Source organism: Pipistrellus kuhlii, unplaced genomic scaffold (genome assembly GCF_014108245.1).
Source record: "Pipistrellus kuhlii isolate mPipKuh1 unplaced genomic scaffold, mPipKuh1.p scaffold_m20_p_49, whole genome shotgun sequence".
Lineage (NCBI taxonomy): Eukaryota > Metazoa > Chordata > Mammalia > Chiroptera > Vespertilionidae > Pipistrellus > Pipistrellus kuhlii.
In genome coordinates, this window is record NW_023425550.1 from 2,224,011 (window position 1) to 2,230,827 (window position 6,817).

The window sequence follows — 6,817 nt, forward strand, 5'->3', positions numbered from 1 at the left end:
GTCAACATGAAATCAATGATCACAATGAATCCTGTAGTAAAATGAGAAAGGCTTACCAATCTCCGTGGTGGGTGTGGTTCTGTAAGCAGGAGCTGTTGATCTGCAAACTCAACTGCTGGGCTTCTGAAGGGCACTGCCCTTCCAGGGATCCAATGGCACCAAATGCCGACACTCAGGACCAGCACGCCTCTATGTCAACCTAGAAAATGCAAGAGAGATAGGGAGTTAAGCCAAAGGAATGGGGATTGACTCATCACATTCCCTTCTCCAACTCTGGAATGCATGCTATTCTTAAAGATATATGTTAGTTACATCTCACGCATAATATAGATGTCACTTTTCTGTTCTTCCTTCCTTTCCACTTTAAAATATTTACACCTTAAACTACTTAGTTTATGGTAATCTCTCCTTTTTCACAACAGAGCGAATTACTCCTTTCATAATATTGTTCAACTGTCTTGGACACTGGGATTATTTCAAAGTAGTAGCATGAGTGTGTGTGAGTGTGAGATACAAACATGGCTGCTGTAATGTTAGTGTATGTATTGTTTTGTGCATCTAAAGAAACATTAAATGGGCTTTTGGAGAATATAAAATGTGCGAGTGATAAATGCAGAAGAGAACATATTATAAATATATGTATATTTGATTCTTCACCCAAGGATATGTTTTTATTGATTTTTAGAGAGAGAGAGGAAGGGAGGGAGAGAGACAGAAACATGGTGTGAGAGAGAAATACCTGGTTTATAGGTTCTACTTTTCTGTATACATGGTACAAGTGTGCATTATATATACATTTCAGCTCATCCATTATCAGCCTCAACTAATGTGCTTCATAAGAGGAAATGCTGTTTCTGCCATACGTGCTGCGTGTTCAGCTTTGGTCACACACAGGCACAGAGAGAACACTAACTGCACCAGTACTATATGTACAGAACATGGAGATAACCTGTGCAGCCTTTGTCTTGGATCAGGGTGAGCAATCCTGCAGGCGTCAGGCTCCTTTCTCAGAGGATTTGGTGCACCTGCTCTCAGAGCACATGTGTCACATGGAGATTGAACAGAACAGGGAAGGAAAACAGGTGACTCAGTTACTGCAGTGTCCCTGCAGTAAGACCTGCCAGCCTGTCACAGAACAGAGGGTGCCTGCGTCACCTCACCCCCACCACAGAGCAACCGACATCCCAAAACGCACGTACACACACACACACACACACACACACACACACACTCAGTCTATAGAAACACAGATGCCTGATACTGACGCATGTAATCCATGCTCTCTGCCTCCACACATGCATATGCAAATGTTTCTGCTTGTACTTCTGGATGCTATTTTCAGCTCCTCTTAGTTCATTATTTTAAAACACACGTGAAAATCCTAAAATGATGTTTATTTTTCACTGTTGACACTGTCATAAATTTTCCCCCATGAAAAATACGAAGCATCAGTAATCAAATACCTAGGAATGCTTACTGCAAATATATACTGCACAGACTGTGGAACTTATATTCTGTTTATACACATTTTCTATAACATATAACCCTTTCAACATTTTCTTTCATTCACATTTTGCACATCTGTTCAACTATCACTTTAATGGACCACTTTCAAGAGACAACCAAAATATCAACTATAGTTATTTTTCCAATTACTAAAGCAATACATCCTTATAAGAGACAAATGAATGAAAAGAGTAAGTAGTCCTTCTGTCTTATAATTGATCCATGGTCCAAACATCTTCCCTGAAGGGTTGGTACATATTCTTACAGATGATTTCTTTTAATATTTTATACTAAGAGGATTTAAATATTTTACACTGTCTCCTCTCCTTTTAAAGATGTGTACAGGTAGGTGGATAGATACATGACGGATGGCTGGATGAATAGACAGATAGATGATAAGTAGATAGATGACAGATAGAATACTATGTAAACACCTTCTTTGCACACCAGGCACAGTGTGTTAAACCCAGAACATTGAACAACACCGATCTAACATTTCAAATAACCCCAAAGTCTCAGAGGGCTTGGATATGAAAATGCTTCCAAAGTTTTAGTTCACAATCAAATCAAACTTGCCTGAAGAGGGAAGAAAACAGAAAGGGGCAGGATAAATAGCAGCTCCACAATCTCTGACTCATAGTGAATTTCAGACCATCAGGAACTAGAGTTATGAAATGGACTGGCTTCCATTTTTCAGATCCGGTATAGCTCTGTTCCATTTTATCTGCTCTTTGATTGAGCAATCAAAGAAGCGATGACATAGAGCTTTCATCTCCCCAATCAGTAGCCATGATTTTCGGGAGAATTACCTGGAAGGTCTAATCTCTCACTCCTTCCCCACAGAGGGTTGCAATCACTTGTGAGGGAAAAAAAGGGGAAGAAAACAGTGCTTTGAAGGTGCTGTGTCTAAATGAGGGCACTTTCCTTGAGCTGAGCCCAGCACCACTCCTCAGGCAGAAACTGCCTCATCTTCACCCCAATGCCCCCTCCCCATGGTAATTAGCTGTTTAGTGGAGCTGCTTTGAAGTTTGTGATTCTAATCATCCCCAAAACATGTATTTCCTAAAAGGACGCACTGGCAGTTCCCTTACTTATTATAAAGGCACACTTTATAAAATATGTTATGAAGAAAGTATATTCTTCCCTTTTTTCACCTCTCCATTGCAGGATGAATGGGCATAAACTTTCACACATATTTCCTTTAAGCTTTTAAGATTTCATGGGGCTTGCAGTCATCATACAGATACTGTCATAAGAAACTGGAGTATGACCAAGCAGAAAAAAGGGGTTAAGAGTCTGAAGTCATATTTAAATTTCCTAGGACTCATTGAGCCGCACTGTTTGACTTCTTTAACCATTGTTCATATATACGTTTAATTAAAATTTTGTTTTGAGATAAATAGATTCACAATTGGCTGTAAGAAATCATTGTAACAGTAATAATAATAATAATAATAATAATAATAATAAAATAATAATAAAGTTTTTATTGGGGATTGAATTCCATTTGTAGACTGGTTGGTGAAAATTGATATATTTAACTGTTTTTGCATATGTGGTTCACCAGTTTCATAAATGCCTAGGAGGCACTCCTACCTGGAGATCTGGGCTGGACTTATACATATTTAAGTAGCAAATATTACAAACTGAAAATTCATGAACTGTCCTCCGTTTTCTCAAAGGAATAAAAAAAATTAGACTGCTTTCTCACCTGCAAATGATCAGCTCTGACTTTAAATGCACAAACTCCTCCCAATTACCAAGCTCTGCCTCCCAATCTTTCCTTAACAAACAGGCAGGAATTCACCTCGAGAGCCATCTAGTCAGAGAAAGAGAAGCATGAGCACTTGAGCAAAGACCTACACAAAGTCAAAGTTTCCATCAGCGCCTGTTGTAAGACTGGAGTGAATTCTCTCCCATTGCTTTGACAAACTCTATGGCTCCTCCCATCCAGTGGAGCAACTTACTTCCAAAGATGCTGTTATCCCTCCAGCCCCTATTACCTGCCATGGGAAGACCTTCCATATCCTCTATGACCAGTGAACTCACACAAAGCGTCAGGGTAAAGAAGTATGGGCAGCCTTTCTTTATCACAGGTGAGACCTCCATAATTACAAACATCCTGAGGGTGAATGGGGTGTACATTTCAGAACCTAAAGACTTCCCCGTGTTGTGCATAAGGAGAAAGAGCTGCCCTTGGTCACAGGATAAGTCATTGCATTGTTCTCATCACAACAACATTGAACACAGGCCAGGAGCTTGCTCCCCACGGAGAAAGATCACCAAGTGTAGTCTGGACAACAAGGGTATGCTATGTATTTAGCACAAAGACTGATGCAGACCTTCATGTACTGACATTGAAAAAGTTAAGACCAAACTCTGACTAGAGAACAATTCAGTACCAATTATATGCTTTACATAAATTGCAACTCACGTGGGGAGAGATGCTGTCCCCTTTATCTTAGAGAATGATAGGCAGGCAAATACAAGATATATATATCGATATATTGCATGGTCAATAGAAATGTCACGATGTGGTTGTATCAAAAAGAGAAGGGGAACGAGGATGGAAGTGGGTGCTAATGGTAGATATTATTTTCAAATCAGGTTCCAGAATATTCCAGGAAGGACAGTTTACAAGTACATATGCACCAAAATTGTACCTTACGGAGCGTCTAAGTGGATAGGAGATAAAATTTTGGAGGTAAGTGAACCAAAAAAAGCAAGTGTAGCAAAATGGCAACATACATGCCATTGTATAAAATGCAATAGAATATATTTGAAATGTTTTGAGGTGTATTTTATATGCTCCAAAGAAATATTCATCATTAAAATGTATGTACCTCTCCACATGGGAGATATTCAACTATAGCAGTCCAGTCAGAGAGGGGAGGGTTGCAGAATGTGCCAAGGAATAATTCCCAAAGTAAAGAAGTACTTCACGTGGTAAATTTCATGTTCTGGACCACAAGCTTAACACATTATTGGGTGTGAGTGTGGGCACTCATATGCGTGTGCATGAGCGCGCGCGCGCACACATACACACACACACACACACACACACACACACACACACAGAGAGAGAGAGAGAGAGAGAGAGAGAGAGAGAGAGAGAGAGAGAGAGAGAGAGACTTGCACACAGTTATGCAGGCACACATACAAGCACACATAGGGTCTCCATAGCAAAACTTGTATAAACCAAAGTGAAATTTAAGACCTTAAAATTAAAGAGAGAAAAACTAACATGGTATTTTGATATCAGGCAGGGTCTTCTTACTATTTGCATTGGGGAGAGCTTGAGAGAATGATTTGGAACGAGAAGAAGTGAAGAGGGGCAAGGAGACACTAAGAAGAGTGCCATGGGGAGAGGAGTGGGCGCTTGCAGCTCTGGAAAAGCCAGGGGACGAAGGGTGGTCCTGAGAACTCAGGACCTGGCTTGGTGAGACCCCAGAGCTTTGGCTGGGACTCTAAGAAAGGGTGCTGCCCAGCTCTAAGCAGTTTCTCAAGGAGGTCAGGGGAGGGATGCAGGAAACCCCAGACCCATCTCAGTGATGATGGGGAAAAGTGACAAGCTCCAGCCACAGCACCAGGGTCTGAGAGGGACCACCCTCGCCCCTGACCTGGTACCCCGATGTCCTGGGAGAGCGTTCACCAGTCTGCTGGTGCTGGTCCCGACCAAAATCAAATGCCCTCGGCCTGTCATAGGAAGGACCATTATTGGGGTGTCCCTGAGAGGAGCAGGTAGGTACATCCAGTTGTGTCATATCCAGCCCCCCTGTGGCCCTCTGCAGACCCCACTGGTCAAACCTCACAGACAGTGAGAAGCTAGAGGGAAATGGAATTGGCACAGCAGGGTATAAGTCTGAGCTGGAAGACAGAGACATCCTTAACCTACAACCTTAACACACACACACACACACACACACACACACACACACACACACACACACACTTCTTAAGGCACATCCCGACAAGCAATATAGCAGTACATCCTAGCAATGCTGTGCTTTTCTTTAGAAACACAAATAAAAGTATACAAACTGTTATATCGGCGTTACTCCCTTTCAAACACGCAGCCAAAAATCCCAGAGCCTTCAAGAAGGAACCTGTATTTAGGCTTATATGATAAATGAGCCATTTACAGACTTGAACTCTATTTACCCATCTGCAGCGAATGGTGTGATAACAGGAAATCTGACTTCTAGAGAGCATGTTTCCCAGTCTGTGTGTGAGTGACTCAGGGTGAGTACATATCATCCCCATTACACAAAGTTATTCAGATCCCCAATCCTACCCACTTGTCTCATTTGCAGACTTCAGCTCTTCTCCCTCCTCTCATTCACATAATAGCTTTTTACTATAAGGAGGCGTAAATGAGAAAGCTTACATCTTTAAGGGCTCATGTGACAATCATTACATGCAGAGGGGGTAAAATGAGAACTTGGGGATCTCTGTTCTCAAGAACTCAGGTGACAATACCCCCAGGCAGCAGGTGTCACCCAGGATGCTGAAGGGGAAGGAGGCTGACAGGTTATTCAATCACCTTAGCCCACAACAAGAGGTCTGCCATTCTCCATACAAAACAGGCGGGATTACAGCGCTTCATGTCCCAGTAAAGACCACACACTGGCAACACAGAGGCTTATGGGCGTTCACGCGCATGCGGGGATACACACACACACACACACACACACACAACTCACATTGGTTGCAGACACGGACATATCTCCATGTTTCTACAGTTACTCCATCTCTCCTGTCTGTGAATATCTTCGTTTAACGGTTCTGCCGCGAGAAAAGAATGGCTTACCCCAGTTGCCATGGAAACCAGAACGTGCTCATAAAGGTTTTCCTGATGTTGGCTTTCTGTGGAAACCAGGAAGTACTAATGCGTCCTCATATGCCTAGCTTTGATCTTGCTCTCAGTCAGTTACACCCCAACCAATCAAACGAAGCAATGAATAAAGCAATAAATACATTAATAAATTAAATTAGAGACAATACCTGATGTTCTCATGGAACAAGCTTTAGGGGACACGGGTGTTTTCACCAAAGCCGACTGGAGAAAATAAATAAAAGGATAAAAGCTTCTGGCCTCCCTTGACACACAAACACACACGCACGGACTCATGCACACACACACACACACACACACACGCACGCGCGCGTACACACGCACGCATGCACTTGCCCATGTGAATGCAATTAGGTCCGAGGTCCTGTTAGGATTTCCTTTCCACCTGCCAGGACACAGGAGGCGCTGTACGTTTGTGCGGGTGCGATCCAAGGAACCTTTACCAATTTAAAATGA